Source organism: Coffea arabica, chromosome 10c (genome assembly GCF_036785885.1).
Source record: "Coffea arabica cultivar ET-39 chromosome 10c, Coffea Arabica ET-39 HiFi, whole genome shotgun sequence".
NCBI lineage: Eukaryota > Viridiplantae > Streptophyta > Magnoliopsida > Gentianales > Rubiaceae > Coffea > Coffea arabica.
In genome coordinates this window covers 32297469-32320732 of record NC_092329.1, presented here as the reverse complement: position 1 = coordinate 32320732, position 23264 = coordinate 32297469, and the positions used below count along the sequence as shown (strand labels likewise).

Below are 23264 nucleotides of genomic sequence, written 5' to 3'. Positions count from 1 at the left end.
ACCTTACCTTTCCATGCAAACCAAACGGAACCTCTGACCCCAAATCAAATCACGCAGTTATTACCAATTTTGTACGCAACCCATTTCTTACACGAAACCTCTGCTCCTAAACCGCGGCACCTTATACCATTACCTCCATTTCGCATCTTAAACCACTACAACACTTCCGATACAATTGCTCATTCCACATTTCCATTTCTGCCGAAGTGCAATCTTTTTCCTCTACACATATACTCAACCTCCACTACCGCAAATCACTTCATTATTCCAGCCTCTACCACAACTACTCCACACCATTTTTCCTCACCTCGTGATCATAGACCAAGAGAGAGAGGTAGAGACTGAGCCGCACTCTGCAATCTGAGAGGGAAGAAAAGGAAGCTGCGAGCTGAATCTTCTCTGGTCTGTCCATGAGCTTGAGGGAAGAAAGGGTGAGAGCAAAAGATAATCGTGTGAGCTTCAATACTTCCTTTACTATCCGAGAGCTGCCATCTCATTCTTCATTCTGTCCGTGAGTTGATGGAGAGATCTGAGAGCCAAACTTCATCCAATCCAGCCGCAAGTTTGAGCAAGGGGGAGGAAGATTTGCGGGCTGCAATTTCTGGATAGCCGAGAGGAAGAAAATTTTGCAGCTGATTGTCGTGTGAGCTAAGCCTTAAGCTGAGGTAAACTCTGGTCCTAGACTAGCTAATTAGAGATAAATGAGATTGTTTAGGAGCTTGCATGTGATGGTTAAGCTCTTGGACGATGAAATCAAAGGAAAAGAAATCTGGTTGGAGGAAATGATTTCTGCCGTGAGCTTGAGATGAAAAATGCAGTTGTAACCTGCTTAATTTCGACAATCTGAGCATGAAGCCGTGTTTAGCTAATTAAAACTTGGATGTTTAAGCTGATTATAGCCTTGCATGTTGAGTTTTGATAGTCGGATGATGAAATCAAAGCTTAGAAAAATCTGTTTTGGTGGCATATGATTTTTGTCGAGAAACTGGTTTGGAAATGCAGCTCTATTTCTGTTTTCCTGTGACAATCGGAGCACCCAAGTGTAATTAGCCGAGTGAAAACTTGATGATTAAGCTGTCTAGGACCTTGCATGTTAATTCTATGTAGCTGATTGATGAATTAAGGAGCTTAGGAAATTCTGTTTCGATGGAAAATTTCTGCCGAGAGTTTGTCTTGAATAATGTAGTTTCATTTGGTTTAATCTTATTGCTTTAAGCTTATAACCATAACTAACTAGATAATAACAAGATAATTGAGCCTTGCATGTGGTTAATTAATGGGTTTAAACCAGAAAAATAAAATGAGATAGAAATCTGCTACATGCATGATCATCCGTGGCTTGTTGGAAGATTTCTGGAAATCTTGGATGATTTTCGTTGTTAATCGAATTTAATTCTTGAGCTAGAAATGTTAACAAATTAGTTAAGTGATGGCATGTTAAATTTGAGACCTTAATACTCTGCTTTAGCCAAGGAAAAAGTTGTAATAAGAACATACAATTGCTGGAAAATTTTGTGAACTGCCGTGAGGTTTGAACCTGGAAATTTTGAGGTTTATGACCATTGTTTGAATTTAATTCCGAACTGGAAGTGTTAATTGGTTAAGATAAGTTAATGCATGACAAATTTGAGAACCTAAAACCATGTTTTAGTTGAGGAAAAGTTGAATTGTGGATTGAAACCGAGGGAAATTTTCTGCTGCAAAATATTCCAGCTTGGTCGAGAGAAGGAAGTGAGCATTAATTAGTTTTGTTTTCGAATTTCAATTCAGATTTTCGTATTGGCTGTTTAAGATTTTCTTGAGGCTTGCTAATCACCTGTTGCATGTTGAGCTGAGGTAAGAATTGAAGAAAACTAGGAACAAAAGCTATATAAATAAACTATCAATTGCTGGCAAATTTTATCTTAGCTGATGACAGATTTATGGGGACTTTTTGGTGGAATAATTTATTGGAATTAAGCGTTATTTGCTTTGGTATATGCTGGTATGAATATCATACTTAAATGTATGATGGTTTGAATAAGAGTCTTATGGTTTTAAAAGAGGAAAAGGAGTTTTTCACAAGTGAAAAATGAGTTTCCAGATTTTCGGATTTCTCTGACCAGTCTCAGTAAAATGCTTATATCTTGGTGTAGGAAAATCCGATTGAGGTGCCGTCAGTGGCATTTGAAACTAGAGTCATGGGCCTTTGTTTTGTAGAAATTTCATATTTTTCCTCCATGTGTACTGCTGTCCGTGATTCCTCAAAATAGGCTGCCCTGTTTGAATGTCCTGTTTACTCAGGAAACTGAATTCTTGACTTGGATAGAATATTTGGCCCATTTGAGATTTGAATCTCTGAAAAGTGTCTTCTGGGATGTGATAGTATTAAAAATCTATTCTACAACAGTATAATTTTCATAATTGTTTGATTTGTGGAACATGAACTAAAGCAATTTTTGAAGGAAAATATTTTTCCAGCATGACCGAACTGGTTGGGACTTTTGGTGAGTTTATTTGCTGGATTTGTGTATTATTTACTTTAGCTTGGTTTGGACAGATTATAATCTATATGTATAGTGATTCTAGCAAATAAAAGTGGAAAGTTTAATGGATATTTTAGATTCTTGGAATCATTTGGATCTCAAGTTGGTTATAGTTTTTGTTCTTGTTTTGAATGAATTGGTATTTGAAAGTGTGTATCGGTTGTCAAGAGCTAATGATTGATGAAGCCCTTGGCCATTTGAATGAATTTATAAGTAATACTGGATGATGAAAGTTAATTGCTGGAATGTCTTGGAGGCCTTACTTTTATTTTTATTTGCTTATGATGGGCTTGCTGAAACCAAGTGCTAATGATTGATGAAGCCTTGGTCGTTCATTTTATCTTTATCAGAAATGCATTTGTTGAAATCTAGGGCTAATGATTGAAGAAGCTCTAGTAATTTGCTATGTGATTTTTGCCATATTTTGATCCATAATATGATTTCGAAACGGAATCGGAGCTGTGGAAGTTGTATCGATCTTGCGAACTCGAGTAACTGTGATCAAATTAATCAAAAATATTTTTCCAGCTAGTATTAGATTATAAAACTCAATATTTAGTGTTTTGACTAAAACTTTCCAACCCGATAATTTCCTTTAGCTCAAACTAGCCTTGATAGCTGTAGTAAATAAGTTCTATAGCTTTTGAAAACCCTAAGTCTTACTTTATTCCTTTTCTTTTCATTAAATATTGCTATTGGCTAGTTAACTATAGGAAAAGTTCCAAAATACGAGTTTTACTAATTTTAGTGAAAAGCCTGGGAAACTTGTTCGGCAAGGAACCCTATTTTAGCAAAAATAGTTTCAGGAATAATTTTTGCAAAAGCCGTAACTTTAAAGAAATGTTCAAAGTAACTTTCTAACATTGATATTGAGAGGTTTGTTGACTTATTCAAGAAAATAATACTAGTTACCCTTTTATAAGGAAAAGTATCTCAAGGAAAACTATAGGAAACATTTCTTCTACTTTTGTCAAGTTTCAACCTAAAGAGATTCTTGATTTTTCTAAGGGAAAGTGAACTAGTAGTATATTAGATACACCTCGATATGTATAAGCTTAAAAACTGAGTAGAAACTTATAGTTTCAAAATTTGGTTTTTAGGATATAGCGAGGACGCAGACTTTGATTCCCAGCTTGATCAGTAATTTCAATTTTGGTGAGTGTCCTTGCCTGTTCTATGTTTACCTGCTTAAAGTACCTTCTTGACTTGATGTGTGATAAGTTGAAAAATTGGTTTCTAATCCATCGAAGTGAGCTGTGTGTACTTTATCGCACTAGCCGTTCGAGTGGTGACTTGTGCAAAAACATTTTTCTCCTAAAACCATAACTCTAAATGTAGTTGCGTCGTTGGGTGAATCCCTCGACTTCTGTATCCAACTACCATAAATCTAAAATGTAGTTGCGTCGTTGGGTGAATCCCTCGACTTCTGTATCCAACTACCATAAATCTAAAATGTAGTTACGTCGTTGGGTGAATCCCTCGACTTCTGTATCCAACTACCATAAATCTAAAATGTAGTTGCATCGTTGGGTGAATCCCACGACTTCTGTATCCAACTACCAGGACGGGTATATCTCGAGTATACTACGTCCTTAGTCGGTGAGCGGGCCCGGGACAGGGGTATGAATGGTGACGGGTTAGGTATCAAAATGAGACGCTCTACATGGATTATAAGTAGTGAGAGTTGACGGAGTGTCAACTACGATAAATGGTGATCAAGCGAGGAAAATGGCTCCTGAGAGCCCACGTATCCTACCTTGTGCTGTTATACGCTTTCCTAACTGTTTAAATTTGATGAGTTATTATCCGCTGTTTGTTATTATGTGATTGCATGTTTTGGGGCACCACTGAGCTTTAGCTCACCCCACGTTTATTGTTTTCCTTAACAGGTTCTGGAAACTGAAAGCTGGATGCTTACTTGTGTTTTTCTTTTGCACTGTATTTGAATACTATAACTTATTCTGTGGGCTGTAATGTGTTATTTGGGATAATGTATTTTCCTTTTTGGATTGCCACTTGAAGCTGGAAAATGTGTAAACCCTAATTCGATTACTTGGCTTGTAAGCTTGTATTATGGATTTATGTATTTATCTATCAGGTTGTGTACGACTTATACTTCGTTACGTAGCTCGTAGGTAGTTTAAGGGCCTTGACTGTTTTTTTTTTTATCATTGCTATGTCTGAAGTTAATGTGGCTCTAGGTATGATTCTATTCGGGAAAATTGTTTTGTAATAGATTAGTTTATTCTTTGAAAGGTTTTGGGTTAAATTGCTTGCGTGAGTCCTGGCGAGAGTTGGGCAGACGGCCCGCCAACCCTTTGGTTCGCCTCAGGGGGAAGTGGGGTCGCCACAGGTGGTATCAGAGCTCCTATCGAGCTCAAACCGGGAAAAGGTTCTCGGACCGTGGGAAAATGGCCTATTAAGTGTTGAATTAATTACTATTGCTAAGGGAATTAGATATGTACGTTGGGTAGGAATCTCAAATATAGGTGATTCATGCTTGGGACTGGCTAGCTTGAGTTGTGAATCATCTTACTTTCGGATTCTTGTACCCGAGTACGAAATATTACATTTAATGGAGTATTTGCAATTGAAAAGAATCCAGTATACTGCATTACGATGTGACTAGAAACCATGATTAAGTTTGAAAAGGAATTAAAGAGACCAAGGTTAGTTTTTGGAAGTGAAAAGTGAAAAGGCTTTATTGGTGGCCTTACTAGCCTTTATGATAGTAAATGAACTTTTTACCATCCCTTATCCTAAAATGTGGCTTTAGATCTAGAATCTGAGTGAAATGGCAGTTCAAGTAAGAGCTATTCAGTTGTGAGTGGCTTTAGACCTGGGGAAGGGATAAGTTTGATGAATTTATCATGTGGTTAGTATGTTACCATTTGCAAATAACTAGAGGTGAGTTCTAGATGGCATTGTGGTCTTTAAGTTTTATTGGAGGATTATTGGGGCCAATGTTCAAAAGGATAACGATAACTAGTTGTTAGGTTATTAGAAAAGCCAAAGTATGAAATGTTTGAGATCATTTAGAATACTTAAGAGCCACTGATGTACTTAAGTAATGATCATATTATTTGATTTGATATTCGACATAGTAGATCTACAAGTTACTAAGGAAATTTGAGTAGTGTTACTAAGGGGGTCTAGTGGGATTGTCCAGGACTAAACTAATGAATGTTAAGTTGAATCTAAACTAAGGGTTAGGCTATTAGCTATATGGTTATAATAATTTGTGTATTGTTGTATTGTTTCCTTTCATGCTTAGAAAGATTGAAGTTTGAGTTATGTATGAAAATGTTGAATGTATACATGAATTATCTAGTTTTTGAAGTTGTATGAATTTGGTTTGCAATGTGACTTATATTGTGAGTATATAATTTGATGATTACGTGTTTAATTTTCGTAACGCTGTAATATTTATTAGTCCCGGGAATTAAATAATTACTAACCTGAGTGAATTTTGGTAACCAAAGCGGTGTATAGAACTATGAGATTAAGAAAAAAAATAAAAATAAAAATAAGAATAAATAATAGATGGAGTAGGTGGTGATTATTAGGGTAATCATGTCTTGGTAAATCGTTGCAGTTTATGAGTTAAAGAAATAGTTATCGTATCATGTATACAAGTTGTTGATATAACCATTATTAATAACCAGAAATAGGAAAGGGTAAGAACATGAATAAAATTTAAAAGTTAGTAAACTCGATCTATTTATCAGCTCATACCTTTAGAAGAAAGGTTAGGCCAACGTTGAAGCAATGACTTGATAGATCCAGTGAATGGAAAAAAAAAAGGAAATAATGAAATAAACTAAACTTTTGTGAATAAAGGTAGGAATTTCAAGGATTAACCAACTCTATTACAAATAGAGATCAATAGGATGGGATGTTGGAGTCGGAACTTTGCCATGTTTGGATATTGAATGCACTTAAAAAGGAGATTTGTTTGATTTCTGATTAGAGTGTACTTGAGCTTGATATATGTTGTAATTGACTTTGTTCTGTGATGTAATTAAATTGATCATGAATTTGCTTGGTATTAATGATATATATGGAGTGAAATTAACCGCAATCGTATGTATGCATAATTGGTTATTACTTATTTTAAATCAACTCGTTGTGAGAAATATAGAACCTAGGGGGCGATAATGTCAGAGTGATAATGCTATCTTGGGTGAAAATTTTTAATTGAGTATGACGCGCAGATAAATGGTAAATTCAAGTAGTTGAACTTTTATATACTTTGGGGAAGCAGTCGATTCGACACTTAAATTACGGGGAATTTAGAAGGAACCCACCCACATAGCTACCCTATTGACCATATGACTGATACCTTAGAACGGTTGGTGGAGTACCAAAAACTTTAGGCCAATCAACTAACCTAGGAACCAAAAGAGTTGCAAAAATGGAGCGACTCTTGAAATTCGTCTATCTAGGTTTCATGGGGAAATCTGACCTCAAAATAATATGAATGAACCGAAGGAATACAACAAGGCTCTAGTGAGAATCAGCAGTATGACTGTTGTTTTAAACAATGTTGAGGGTAAGTATTGAATAGTGCACTAAGACATGAAATTTTTTTTTCTTTGGGATAAGGCTTCCTTATTCTATCGTGATAGTGATTAACGATGGTAATCTTGGTGACACTTAAGAACTCGCTGGATTAAGCAGGAAGTAGTAAGGTTTATATTTTGGAGTAACCATCAGTAAAAGGATGAAAGAGTAGTACGGCTCAAGCTTCCAGTATGAATAGTTGCTTACTTCGATCCTGTGATTTGTCTGGCAGGCTAGCTATTTGATTTAAGCCAACTAGTAAGATGACAACTTTGGAAGACATACGTAAGGAAATGGACATTCTCCGAAGTGAGGTAGAATTTCAAAAGAAATTGGCTGATTACTGGGAAGGATGATGGAAACAAGAATATGCAGAGAAAATTGAGCTACTACGCCAAAATATAGAACTGGAGAAGGAAGATAAAGAAAACTCTCAAAATAGCCAGGCCACCACTTCTCATGCAAAATGTGGGTATTGTAGGAAAGCTGGTCATACCGAGAAGGAATGCTGGAAAAAGGGAGGAAGGTGCTTGAGGTGCGGTAGTACCAAGCACAAGATTTCGGAATGCCCTAGAGCATTTAAAAAGAGGAAGTACTCAGCAGACAACTAGGTCCGCTGCAGAGTGACCAGGAGCCAGATGGAAGTAATTCGTGCCAATGGTCATGAACGAGGTCCTAGTAGTGAATGTTTCACAAATCAAGAGGGTTTGACCTCACCTGAGGAATAAAAGTTATAGTTACCCTAAACTAGAATAGCACTTTTAGAGGTTGTGATCTTTCGCTATGAATTGTATGTACACTATGAATATCCTTTATTTTAGTAACTTTGCTATTAGAAATATTCTAGAATAGTGCAATATATATATATATGAATCAAATATACACGATAGGTATATTGTAATTTGAGCAATTTGAATACATTATATAGTTGAATAAATTACATGACTAATTAAATCTTCTTAAAGCCAAACGGGTGGAAACCTACTAAATTGATATAAGCAAAATTTTTCGAGGTACACATAAATTAGAACCAACGAAATTTTTAGTCAACGCGTGAGACAATAAGAATATGGCCTTGTAGCAAATAAATGATCTAAAACTAAACGACCGAATTAATCTTGGGAACTAGAAGAAGAGATGCAAAAAGTACCCCGACCTATCTCTTGAGAAAGTAAGAATTTTGAGGACAAAATTCATTTTAAGGAGGGGAGGATGTGAGAACCCTGAAAATAGACATATAAATATCAGTGCATATTTTATTTGCATTTTAATTCTTTAATAAATTTTAGCACTAAGTCCAATTGTTTTTAAATAAGTACGTAGAAATAAACGTTAGGTGCAAAATAAAAGAATTGTGCTAAACTACTAAACTTCTTAGTTTTGTTACATTAACTTCATATTTCAATGGTAAACTATTTCATTGATTTAATAATTAATTTCTTTGAATTCTAGTATTGTAATTAATTGTTTTGAAATAAAAGTGTAAAGATAATTTCTATGTAATAAATAATATAATTGTGCCAATATTGAATTATTCGGTTTTGCTATACTAAATTAATATTTCTTGAGTTGGATTAATTCTATTACTTTAAAATAAATTCTTTGATTTCCAATAAGTGCGTAAAAATACTTTTATGTGCAAATTGACACCTTGGATTTAATTATTTTTTTCACTTGACTTTATATTATTAAAACGATAGATTTCGAGTTAGATTAACTCTAATTCTTGAGATATAATAATTGGAAATTCTAATAACTAATTCAATCGCTAAATAATATAAGAATTACTAGGAACCTTAATATTCAAGTTTAATCGATTATTATTCGATAAAAATGGTTTAAGTTTACTAGTGTATATTTAGGCGTTCAAATCGCACTTGGGGATAATTTTTAGAATTAAGTCGGAATTGAGAAATTAAGTTGAGATTGGGGAGCAAAGTGAAAAGACTAAAATAACCCTACCTTACCTTTCCATGCAAACCAAACGGAACCTCTGACCCCAAATCAAATCACGCAGTTATTACCAATTTTGTACGCAACCCATTTCTTACACGAAACCTCTGCTCCTAAACCGCGGCACCTTATACCATTACCTCCATTTCGCATCTTAAACCACTACAACACTTCCGATACAATTGCTCATTCCACATTTCCATTTCTGCCGAAGTGCAATCTTTTTCCTCTACACATATACTCAACCTCCACTACCGCAAATCACTTCATTATTCCAGCCTCTACCACAACTACTCCACACCATTTTTCCTCACCTCGTGATCATAGACCAAGAGAGAGAGGTAGAGACTGAGCCGCACTCTGCAATCTGAGAGGGAAGAAAAGGAAGCTGCGAGCTGAATCTTCTCTGGTCTGTCCGTGAGCTTGAGGGAAGAAAGGGTGAGAGCAAAAGATAATCGTGTGAGCTTCAATACTTCCTTTACTATCCGAGAGCTGCCATCTCATTCTTCATTCTGTCCGTGAGTTGATGGAGAGATCTGAGAGCCAAACTTCATCCAATCCAGCCGCAAGTTTGAGCAAGGGGGAGGAAGATTTGCGGGCAGCAATTTCTGGATAGCCGAGAGGAAGAAAATTTTGCAGCTGATTGTCGTGTGTGCTAAGCCTTAAGCTGAGGTAAACTCTGGTCCTAGACTAGCTAATTAGAGATAAATGAGATTGTTTAGGAGCTTGCATGTGATGGTTAAGCTCTTGGATGATGAAATCAAAGGAAAAGAAATCTGGTTGGAGGAAATGATTTCTGCCGTGAGCTTGAGATGAAAAATGCAGTTGTAACCTGCTTAATTTCGACAATCTGAGCATGAAGCCGTGTTTAGCTAATTAAAACTTGGATGTTTAAGCTGATTATAGCCTTGCATGTTGAGTTTTGATAGTCGGATGATGAAATCAAAGCTTAGAAAAATCTGTTTTGGTGGCATATGATTTTTGTCGAGAAACTGGTTTGGAAATGCAGCTCTATTTCTGTTTTCCTGTGACAATCGGAGCACCCAAGTGTAATTAGCCGAGTGAAAACCTGATGATTAAGCTGTCTAGGACCTTGCATGTTAATTCTATGTAGCTGATTGATGAATTAAGGAACTTAGGAAATTCTGTTTCGATGGAAAATTTCTGCCGAGAGTTTGTCTTGAATAATGTAGTTTCATTTGGTTTAATCTTATTGCTTTAAGCTTATAACCATAACTAACTAGATAATAACAAGATAATTGAGCCTTGCATGTGGTTAATTAATGGGTTTAAACCAGAAAAATAAAATGAGATAGAAATCTGCTACATGCATGATCATCCGTGGCTTGTTGGAAGATTTCTGGAAATCTTGGATGATTTTCGTTGTTAATCGAATTTAATTCTTGAGCTAGAAATGTTAACAAATTAGTTAAGTGATGGCATGTTAAATTTGAGACCTTAATACTCTGCTTTAGCCAAGGAAAAAGTTGTAATAAGAACATACAATTGCTGGAAAATTTTGTGCCGTGAGGTTTGAACCTGGAAATTTTGATGTTTATGACCATTGTTTGAATTTAATTCCGAGCTGGAAGTGTTAATTGGTTAAGATAAGTTAATGCATGACAAATTTGAGAACCTAAAACCATGTTTTAGTTGAGGAAAAGTTGAATTGTGGATTGAAACCGAGGGAAATTTTCTGCTGCAAAATATTCCAGCTTGGTCGAGAGAAGGAAGTGAGCATTAATTAGTTTTGTTTTCGAATTTCAATTCAGATTTTCGTATTGGCTGTTTAAGATTTGCTTGAGGCTTGCTAATCACCTGTTGCATGTTGAGCTGAGGTAAGAATTGAAGAAAACTAGGAACAAAAGCTATATAAATAAACTATCAATTGCTGGCAAATTTTATCTTAGCTGATGACAGATTTATGGGGACTTTTTGGTGGAATAATTTATTGGAATTAAGCGTTATTTGCTTTGGTATATGCTGGTATGAATATCATACTTAAATGTATGATGGTTTGAATAAGAGTCTTATGGTTTTAAAAGAGGAAAAGGAGTTTTTCACAAGTGAAAAATGAGTTTCCAGATTTTCGGATTTCTCTTACCAGTCTCAGTAAAATGCTTATATCTTGGTGTAGGAAAATCCGATTGAGGTGCCGTCAGTGGCATTTGAAACTAGAGTCATGGGCCTTTGTTTTGTAGAAATTTCATATTTTTCCTCCATGTGTACTGCTGTCCGTGATTCCTCAAAGTAGGCTGTCCTGTTTGAATGTTTCCTCAGGAAACTGAATTCTTGACTTGGATAGAATATTTGGCCCATTTGAGATTTGAATCTCTGAAAAGTGTCTTCTGGGATGTGATAGTATTAAAAATCTATTCTACAACAGTATAATTTTCATAATTGTTTGATTTGTGGAACATGAACTAAAGCAATTTTTGAAGGAAAATATTTTTCCAGCATGACCGAACTGGTTGGGACTTTTGGTGAGTTTATTTGCTGGATTTGTGTATTATTTACTTTAGCTTGGTTTGGACAGATTATAATCTATATGTATAGTGATTCTAGCAAATAAAAGTGGAAAGTTTAATGGATATTTTAGATTCTTGGAATCATTTGGATCTCAAGTTGGTTATAGTTTTTGTTCTTGTTTTGAATGAATTGGTATTTGAAAGTGTGTATCGGTTGTCAAGAGCTAATGATTGATGAAGCCCTTGGCCATTTGAATGAATTTATAAGTAATACTGGATGATGAAAGTTAATTGCTGGAATGTCTTGGAGGCCTTACTTTTATTTTTATTTGCTTATGATGGGCTTGCTGAAACCAAGTGCTAATGATTGATGAAGCCTTGGTCGTTCATTTTATCTTTATCAGAAATGCATTTGTTGAAATCTAGGGCTAATGATTGAAGAAGCTCTAGTAATTTGCTATGTGATTTTTGCCATATTTTGATCCATAATATGATTTCGAAACGGAATCGGAGCTGTGGAAGTTGTATCGATCTTGTGAACTCGAGTAACTGTGATCAAATTAATCAAAAATATTTTTCCAGCTAGTATTAGATTATAAAACTCAATATTTAGTGTTTTGACTAAAACTTTCCAACCCGATAATTTCCTTTAGCTCAAACTAGCCTTGATAGCTGTAGTAAATAAGTTCTATAGCTTTTGAAAACCCTAAGTCTTACTTTATTCCTTTTCTTTTCATTAAATATTGCTATTGGCTAGTTAACTATAGGAAAAGTTCCAAAATACGAGTTTTACTAATTTTAGTGAAAAGCCTGGGAAACTTGTTCGGCAAGGAACCCTATTTTAGGAAAAATAGTTTCAGGAATAATTTTTGCAAAAGCCGTAACTTTAAAGAAATGTTCAAAGTAACTTTCTAACATTGATATTGAGAGGTTTGTTGACTTATTCAAGAAAATAATACTAGTTACCCTTTTATAAGGAAAAGTATCTCAAGGAAAACTATAGGAAACATTTCTTCTACTTTTGTCAAGTTTCAACCTAAAGAGATTCTTGATTTTTCTAAGGGAAAGTGAACTAGTAGTATATTAGATACACCTCGATATGTATAAGCTTAAAAACTGAGTAGAAACTTATAGTTTCAAATTTTGGTTTTTAGGATATAGCGAGAACGCAGACTTTGATTCCCAGCTTGATCAGTAAATTCAATTTTGGTGAGTGTCCCTGCCTGTTCTATGTTTACCTGCTTAAAGTACCTTCTTGACTAGATGTGTGATAAGTTGAAAAATTGGTTTCTAATCCATCAAAGTGAGCTGTGTGTACTTTATCGCACTAGCCGTTCGAGTGGTGACTTGTGCAAAAACATTTTTCTCCTGAAACCATAAATCTAAATGTAGTTGCGTCGTTGGGTGAATCCCTCGACTTCTGTATCCAACTACCATAAATCTAAAATGTAGTTGCGTCGTTGGGTGAATCCCTCGACTTCTGTATCCAACTACCATAAATCTAAAATGTAGTTGCGTCGTTGGGTGAATCCCACGACTTCTGTATCCAACTACCAGGACGGGTATATCTCGAGTATACTACGTCCTTAGTCGGTGAGCGGGCCCGGGACAGGGGTATGAATGGTGACGGGTTAGGTATCAAAATGAGACGCTCTACATGGATTATAAGTAGTGAGAGTTGACGGAGTGTCAACTACGATAAATGGTGATCAAGCGAGGAAAATGGCTCCTGAGAGCCCACGTATCCTACCTTGTGCTGTTATACGCTTTCCTAACTGTTTAAATTTGATGAGTTATTATCCGCTGTTTGTTATTATGTGATTGCATGTTTTGGGGCACCACTGAGCTTTAGCTCACCCCACGTTTATTGTTTTCGTTAACAGGTTCTGGAAACTGAAAGCTGGATGCTTACTTGTGTTTTTCTTTTGCCCTGTATTTGAATACTATAACTTATTCTGTGGGCTGTAATGTGTTATTTGGGATAATGTATTTTCCTTTTTGGATTGCCACCTGAAGCTGGAAAATGTGTAAACCCTAATTCGATTACTTGGCTTGTAAGCTTGTATTATGGATTTATGTATTTATCTATTGGGTTGTGTACGACTTATACTTCGTTACGTAGCTCGTAGGTCGTTTAAGGGCCTTGACTGGTTTTTTTTTTATCATTGCTATCTCTGAAGTTAATGTGGCTCTAGGTATGATTCTATTCGGGAAAATTGTTTTGTAATAGATTAGTTTAATCTTCGAAAGGTTTTGGGTTAAATTGCTTGCGTGAGTCCTGGCGAGAGATGGGCAGACGGCCCGCCAACCCTTTGGTTCGCCTCAGGGGGAAGTGGGGTCGCCACACACTCCGCGCAGAGACCACGCGAAGCAGCTCTGATACCACCTGTGACAACCCCACCTCCCCCTAAGGCGAACCAAAGGATTCGGCAGGCCGCCTGCCCAGCTCTCGCTGGGACTACAGATTCGGAACGAGCATAAACCCTACTGACCACTCAAAAGAACTTCGAGAAGATAACATTCACTATCCGAAACCCACACAAGCACAACAACTTTAGATAACCCTAGAAAAGAATATTTCCAAACCCAATCAATTTAGGAATATGACTAAACACTTTTATATACACATACATGGTTACAAATTTACAATTCAAAAGGGAATTGTTTAGTCAAAATACATTTAAGGTTTTCCAACCATCGAGGAGCCATACAAAAGAATACTAAACTAGCTCAACTCATGCTTCAAAATATCAGAGTCTCCAAAAGGTGGTTTCCTGTAAGGAAAACCAGGATAACAAAACGGAGTGAGCTAGAAGCTCAATGAGGTACCAAAATAATAACAGTCAAGAACCAAGGAACTTCATGCTCAATTAATCACATAGGTGTATCAAATAAGGAGAGGAACCAAACAATTTAGATAAAAGGATACAGGTGGCTCTCAGGAGCCAAATTCCCCGTTGCAGTACTTGATCCAACTACGTTGACCCTCCGTCAACTTTCAAATAAGGAAACCAGTCCAGTAGAACACCACTTTAACACCGAAACCCCGTTCACCAAACATATCCCTTACCGGGCCCGAACACCAAACAGGAACAGGAATGGTAATACTCGAGTATACCGGAATCAAGAGTCTCAATACTCAAAAATTCCATAAAAACAGGCACCCACGGATTGTCAATTTCCTCGACCAAGCCCTTCCATGGCTCGATTTAATTAACTCCCCATGAGGTTGAGCTCAGGTTTAACAGGATGATCAAGTTCAACAGGACGATTGTAACGACCCCACTTCTCCCAAGGGCGAACCAAAGGGTATCGGCGGGCCGCCTGCCTAGCTCGCGCCAGGACTCAAAACTTAAAGTCCGAAAGAGCACTAAAAACAATATATACAATCCCAAAAGAGTTATAATTACATTCTCCCAAAAGTATCGGGTCAAAACACCAAAACAAAAACAGACATCCTAACTGTTCAACTATTACAAGCCAATCTAACTATACTAGTATACGAGCCAAAAGTCCCCGCGTCGGCCCCTGCTAAGGAAAACAAAAGGAATGGGGTAAGCTATATGCTTAGTAAGTAAACAGGGGCGAAAGCATAAATTTCACGTAACAGTTACACAATAAGAGTAAAGCAAAAGCAGAAAAGTAACATCACATAATAAGGATACAGGTGGCTCCAAAGCCAACTCATATGCCATGCGTGATCTCCTGCCGACACTCCGTCGACTGCAAATAATAGTCCGTAGAACTTCACTTGTTCACCCACCGACACCTTATCACCCTCACTGGCCAGTCACCTCACAAACTTGCCCGGGCGAACGAAATCACAAACTTGAGCTTGAGTCACAAGCTCGGGTCACAAACTTGGTCACCTTCTCGGTGAACCGGATTTACAAAATTGGTTCATAACATGAACCTACAAACTTGGTGACCTCAGACTAAGTTGGACTGCCTTCGACCAAGCCCTAACCGGCTCGAATAGTCCAACCAGGTCAAGAGTTCGCCCCAAACTCACAAACTTCACAAAATTATTCAAAATCACAAACTTTGCAAACTTCACAAACTTTATTCGAAAGTCGTCCCGAGCCACAAGCTCAAGGGTTTTGGTTCCAAAAGGTTCATATACATATGCCAAGTACAATTATACATTCAAATTAGGGTTTAGGTCGAGTGCGATAAAGTACACCCTCGCCTAAGTGCCCTTTTCACATATCTCAAACACATAGCAAAGAAAACACACCAAACTGGCCTGAATACTTACACAGAAACTGAAATAGCAAAAGTACGAAGTCGGATCGAAATGAACAGCTAGTAGTGGGCCCCACCAGTTCCGCCCAGCTCACCACCGTCTGAAATAGAAGATTGTGTCACATAATATCGCAAACGACTATTATCGTGCCTAAAACAAGCAAAACGGCAAAAACGGCAGGCGCGCACGTAAATATGACGAACGGAAACGGAGACGGCCATTAGCGGAAACGGCAGATTTGACACTCGTTTCTAGTTTACTCATAAGTTGAGCTACGAACATCGGATTAAGGCGTATGAGACGCCATATCGAAGCTTAAAGGATGAACAACAACTGTTATGAAGACATCCAGAACTGAAACTGGAGGCTTTAGTCCCAAATGAACCAAACACAATCACTTACGAAATCTGGCCAATGCACAAATGGTCAGTTTTGAGCGCAAACTGTTTTCTATGCTACACATGGTCAAAAGAGCTGAAAATTGGCAGTTAGATAGTTCATTCCAAATGGAACAACTTTCATGAAGGTTGGCAATCCAAATTCGGAACGGAAATTGGTCATCAGGACCAAAACAGATTTCTGGTCATTTTCACGGGCAGGCCTTGTTTGCTCGGCTATATCTCAGGTTTTATAAATCCGATTCATGAAATTCCAAGGGCGTTAGAAAGCTGTGATATAGGGCTATAAGTTTGGTGTTTTGGTCGGAAGCCCAAACAGCTTGTAACTCAGTCAAATGTGAAGCCAAAGTTCCAGCCATAAACTTTCCAAAAACGTACTAGAATCACAAACCGTATTTGACCTCAATATGCGGTAATGGCACCAAATTCACTACGGTTATCGGATGGGGGTATAAGACCCACCGTTTCGAAGCTAAGAAACAGGGCTACAACAATGTAGAAGGCCACTCAGTCCAAATCCTAGCACAACTGGGTCAAATATGCAAAATACAAATCCAGAATTACCAAAACAGGTTTGCAAAATGCAGAAAACTGTAATCGGTATATCTCAGTCCATACAAGTCCAAATGCCGAAATTCCAAAGGCATAAGTTACCTAAGACATCCAGCTACATTTCATCAGAAGAAACCAACTCCAAAATCCAAATCAATTCCAGTCAAAATGGCCAATTACTATCGCAGTTTTCGCATTCTGATCAAAGCAGAACAGCTACAGTAATTTCGTCATATCTCACTCTACACTAATCCAAATGATCTGAAATTTTACAGGCACCTCAAACACATCAAAACCTACAACTTTCATGTTTTGAGCAAAGTCAAATTCGGCCTCTAACCCTATGATCCAAAACCGGACAGAATTGGGGATTTAAGAACCCTAACTTTTCAGTTTTCACACCAAATCCAAAATTGGTTGCATTTATCCACCTTTGACACCCACTAGAGTCATTTTAGTCCATTGCCAATCATCACCAACAACCACACCATCATAATCCAATTAAACCAGAAAAATCATCATAAAATGGAAAACTTCACCAAAACAAACCAAATCAAGAAACAAATCATATATTCCTTCTCTCATGCCCCCATTAAGCACAAAATAAGTATCATTAGAGGTAGTAAGGTGTTTCAAGCTTCACTTACCAAGAACCAAGAGAGAGGAGGATGTTGGGCACCTTAATCCTTCAAACAAAGTTCACCTCTACACTCACTAACACTAGAAGATAGGATTTTATGGAGTGAAATGGATGGAAACAAATGTTTTTGGTTGATTTGCACCAAGTAGAAGCTTGAAAATTGAAGAAATCTCCTTCCTTTCTTGCTCAAGGTGGCCGGCCAACAAGGAGAGAAAAATGGTGATTTTTTGGTGAATTTTGGATATTTAATCCCTTGGTCAAATAAGTCAAGACAATGAATAGTAATTCTTAAAAGTTCAACCAATAAGAAAGTGACATGTGTCACTCTATTAAATGCATCCTTATCATTCTTTTCTCTCTCACATCAATCACTTCACACACCCTACTTATCTCTTAATACCCGATAAACTTTTAACAGTATCCGAAACTTAACCTTATTGGCCGAATTTTTCCGAACTTTTCGCACTAGTGGGTCCCACGTCCGATATACGTTCTTAATTTCTCAAAATCTAACCAATACTAGAAAAATCATCTAAAACCCATATTTACTCATGAAAATTATCCTGGAGAATTTTTCTAATAAAAAAATGTGGAAAAGACGGGCGATAAATAAAACTCCACTTAAGCTTTCTAACATTGTAACACTAGAGGTTTGCTAATCCAGAGTTTGCCAACCATTTTCAAACTTGTTAAACCTCTGTAAACTATAACGAATCCTATTTCTTCTTGTGCCAAAACACACACTAGAATACCGCATAAACTAGGGTTTTATCGTAAGCAAAGTTAGGGTTTTCAATCTTGGCCGAGATTAGGGTTTCTCCTTAGCCCTAAAACCTTAATTTAACCGTACAAAATAATGAATAACCCTAATCTCAACGTACGAACGGACTAGGTCCTCACAATCTCCCCCACTTAAAAGAATTTCGTCCTCGAAATTCCAACTTGCACTAATCAGATCAAATAACCCTCAAAAGCAGTCAAGTACACAACAGGCAATGCCTCAAAAGTTCAACCACACGAGTAGTAGCCGGTCTACAACCACACAAGTACTCAAATAAGTTCAAAAGCCGGGTTCAAACAAATAAGCTCAAAAGATTATACTCAAATATACATATTTTTACAAAGTCACACTAAAAATATACAAGTTATCCGACATCCGGTTGGTGCAAAATCCATTATTTACGTGAGCACTACGGCTCCAAAAATGTAGTCAATCACCGGGTAACAAAAGAAACCAGGCATACTGGTTATAACAAAATAAACATGGCAGATATAACAAAATAAACATATCAGATAGTCAAAAGGAAATCCCATCAACGGCCCTACGCGCCTCCCCTACGGAACCTACCTAATCCACTAGCACCGCCCCGGCGGCCCTAGGGTGCAAACCTAAAGAATAGGTCCAAATAGCTAACTTCAATATTAAGTAAGAACCAAATCGATTCACACTGGGACTGGCCATCTCCAAGTGCAATCAACTCAATCACTACTTTGCCTTATGGAAAAATTACAAAAGTCAATATCAAAATCTTAGCATTCAATATTTACCTTAATAGCCAAGTATCCCACAGTCCGGCATCCTAAACTTCAAGCCTAGGATACACTACAGAAATCTGAAGCCTAAGCTCTGATACCAACTGCAACGACCCCACTTCTCCCAAGGGCGAACCCAAGGGTATCGGCGGGCCGCCTGCCTAGCTCGCGCCAGGACTCAAAACTTAAAGTCCGAAAGAGCACTAAAAACAATATATACAATCCCAAAAGAGTTATAATTACATTCTCCCAAAAGTATCGGGTCAAAACACCAAAACAAAAACAAACATCCTAACTGTTCAACTATTACAAGCCAATCTAACTATACTAGTATACGAGCCAAAAGTCCCCGCGTCGGCCCCTGCTAAGGAAAACAAAAGGAATGGGGTAAGCTATATGCTTAGTAAGTAAACAGGGGCGAAAGCATAAATTTCACGTAACAGTTACACAATAAGAGTAAAGCAAAAGCAGAAAAGTAACATCACATAATAAGGATACAGGTGGCTCCAAAGCCAACTCATGTGCCATGCGTGATCTCCTGCCGACACTCCGTCGACTGCAAATAATAGTCCGTAGAACTTCACTTGTTCACCCACCGACACCTTATCACCCTCACTGGCCAGTCACCTCACAAACTTGCCCGGGCGAACGAAATCACAAACTTGAGCTTGAGTCACAAGCTCGGGTCACAAGCTTGGTCACCTTCTCGGTGAACCGGATTTACAAAATTGGTTCATAACATGAACCTACAAACTTGGTGACCTCAGACTAAGTTGGACTGCCTTCGACCAAGCCCTAACTGGCTCGAATAGTCCAACCAGGTCAAGAGTTCGCCCCAAACTCACAAACTTCACAAAATTATTCACAATCACAAACTTTGCAAACTTCACAAACTTTATTCGAAAGTCGCCCCGAGCCACAAGCTCAAGGGTTTTGGTTCCAAAAGGTTCATATATATATGCCAAGTACAATTATACATTCAAATTAGAGTTTAGGTCGAGTGCGATAAAGTACACCCTCGCCTAAGTGCCCTTTTCACATATCTCAAACACATAGCAAAGAAAACACACCAAACTGGCCTGAATACTTACACAGAAACTGAAATAGCAAAAGTACGAAGTCGGATCGAAATGAACAGCTAGTAGTGGGCCCCACCAGTTCCGCCCAGCTCACCACCGTCTGAAATAGAAGATTGTGTCACATAATATCGCAAACGACTATTATCGTGCCTAAAACAAGCAAAACGGCAAAAACGGCAGGCGCGCACGTAAATATGACGAACGGAAACGGAGACGGCCGTTAGCGGAAACGGCAGATTTGACACTCGTTTCTAGTTTACTCATAAGTTGAGCTACGAACATCGGATTAAGGCGTATGAGACGCCATATCGAAGCTTAAAGGATGAACAACAACTGTTATGAAGACATCCAGAACTGAAACTGGAGGCTTTAGTCCCAAATGAACCAAACACAATCACTTACGAAATCTGGCCAATGCACAAATGGTCAGTTTTGAGCGCAAACTGTTTTCTATGCTACACATGGTCAAAAGAGCTGAAAATTGGCAGTTAGATAGTTCATTCCAAATGGAACAACTTTCATGAAGGTTGGCAATCCAAATTCGGAACGGAAATTGGTCATCAGGACCAAAACAGATTTCTGGTCATTTTCACGGGCAGGCCTTGTTTGCTCGGCTATATCTCAGGTTTTATAAATCCGATTCATGAAATTCCAAGGGCGTTAGAAAGCTGTGATATAGGGCTATAAGTTTGGTGTTTTGGTCGGAAGCCCAAACAGCTTGTAACTCAGTCAAATGTGAAGCCAAAGTTCCAGCCATAAACTTTCCAAAAACGTACTAGAATCACAAACCGTATTTGACCTCAATATGCGGTAATGGCACCAAATTCACTACGGTTATCGGATGGGGGTATAAGACCCACCGTTTCGAAGCTAAGAAACAGGGCTACAACAATGTAGAAGGCCACTCAGTCCAAATCCTAGCACAACTGGGTCAAATATGCAAAATACAAATCCAGAATTACCAAAACAGGTTTGCAAAATGCAGAAAACTGTAATCGGTATATCTCAGTCCATACAAGTCCAAATGCCGAAATTCCAAAGGCATAAGTTACCTAAGACATCCAGCTACATTTCATCAGAAGAAACCAACTCCAAAATCCAAATCAATTCCAGTCAAAATGGCCAATTACTATCGCAGTTTTCGCATTCTGATCAAAGCAGAACAGCTACAGTAATTTCGTCATATCTCACTCTACACTAATCCAAATGATCTGAAATTTTACAGGCACCTCAAACACATCAAAACCTACAACTTTCATGTTTTGAGCAAAGTCAAATTCGGCCTCTAACCCTATGATCCAAAACCGGACAGAATTGGGGATTTAAGAACCCTAACTTTTCAGTTTTCACACCAAATCCAAAATTGGTTGCATTTATCCACCTTTGACACCCACTAGAGTCATTTTAGTCCATTGCCAATCATCACCAACAACCACACCATCATAATCCAATTAAACCAGAAAAATCATCATAAAATGGAAAACTTCACCAAAACAAACCAAATCAAGAAACAAATCATATATTCCTTCTCTCATGCCCCCATTAAGCACAAAATAAGTATCATTAGAGGTAGTAAGGTGTTTCAAGCTTCACTTACCAAGAACCAAGAGAGAGGAGGATGTTGGGCACCTTAATCCTTCAAACAAAGTTCACCTCTACACTCACTAACACTAGAAGATAGGATTTTATGGAGTGAAATGGATGGAAACAAATGTTTTTGGTTGATTTGCACCAAGTAGAAGCTTGAAAATTGAAGAAATCTCCTTCCTTTCTTGCTCAAGGTGGCCGGCCAACAAGGAGAGAAAAATGGTGATTTTTTGGTGAATTTTGGATATTTAATCCCTTGGTCAAATAAGTCAAGACAATGAATAGTAATTCTTAAAAGTTCAACCAATAAGAAAGTGACATGTGTCACTCTATTAAATGCATCCTTATCATTCTTTTCTCTCTCACATCAATCACTTCACACACCCTACTTATCTCTTAATACCCGATAAACTTTTAACAGTATCCGAAACTTAACCTTATTGGCCGAATTTTTCCGAACTTTTCGCACTAGTGGGTCCCACGTCCGTTATACGTTCTTAATTTCTCAAAATCTAACCAATACTAGAAAAATCATCTAAAACCCATATTTACTCATGAAAATTATCCTGGAGAATTTTTCTAATAAAAAAAATGTGGAAAAGACGGGCGATAAATAAAACTCCACTTAAGCTTTCTAACATTGTAACACTAGAGGTTTGCTAATCCAGAGTTTGCCAACCATTTTCAAACTTGTTAAACCTCTGTAAACTATAACGAATCCTATTTCTTCTTGTGCCAAAACACACACTAGAATACCGCATAAACTAGGGTTTTATCGTAAGCAAAGTTAGGGTTTTCAATCTTGGCCGAGATTAGGGTTTCTCCTTAGCCCTAAAACCTTAATTTAACCGTACAAAATAATGAATAACCCTAATCTCAACGTACGAACGGACTAGGTCCTCACAATCTCCCCCACTTAAAAGAATTTCGTCCTCGAAATTCCAACTTGCACTAATCAGATCAAATAACCCTCAAAAGCAGTCAAGTACACAACAGGCAATGCCTCAAAAGTTCAACCACACGAGTAGTAGCCGGTCTACAACCATACAAGTACTCAAATAAGTTCAAAAGCCGGGTTCAAACAAATAAGCTCAAAAGATTATACTCAAATATACATATTTTTACAAAGTCACACTAAAAATATACAAGTTATCCGACATCCGGTTGGTGCAAAATCCATTATTTACGTGAGCACTACGGCTCCAAAAATGTAGTCAATCACCGGGTAACAAAAGAAACCAGGCATACTGGTTATAACAAAATAAACATGGCAGATATAACAAAATAAACATATCAGATAGTCAAAAGGAAATCCCATCAACGGCCCTACGCGCCTCCCCTACGGAACCTACCTAATCCACTAGCACCGCCCCGGCGGCCCTAGGGTGCAAACCTAAAGAATAGGTCCAAATAGCTAACTTCAATATTAAGTAAGAACCAAATCGATTCACACTGGGACTGGCCATCTCCAAGTGCAATCAACTCAATCACTACTTTGCCTTATGGAAAAATTACAAAAGTCAATATCAAAATCTTAGCATTCAATATTTACCTTAATAGCCAAGTATCCCACAGTCCGGCATCCTAAACTTCAAGCCTAGGATACACTACAGAAATCTGAAGCCTAAGCTCTGATACCAACTGCAACGACCCCACTTCTCCCAAGGGCGAACCCAAGGGTATCGGCGGGCCGCCTGCCTAGCTCGCGCCAGGACTCAAA

General features: G+C 37.7%; 2 long non-coding RNA genes across 2 annotated transcripts; both read left to right on the top strand.

Annotated features, from left to right (window-relative positions):
* The first annotated feature begins 227 nt into the window (after window positions 1-227).
* On the top strand, window positions 228-4577 carry LOC140015589 (uncharacterized). The gene is made up of 2 exons (XR_011822232.1): window positions 228-665; window positions 4415-4577. It is a non-coding gene; the product is annotated as an uncharacterized lncRNA (long non-coding RNA).
* Window positions 4578-9234: 4657 nt separating this feature from the next.
* On the top strand, window positions 9235-13589 carry LOC140015686 (uncharacterized). Its single transcript, XR_011822315.1, has 2 exons — window positions 9235-9713; window positions 13393-13589. It is a non-coding gene; the product is annotated as an uncharacterized lncRNA (long non-coding RNA).
* Window positions 13590-23264: the final 9675 nt, after the last annotated feature.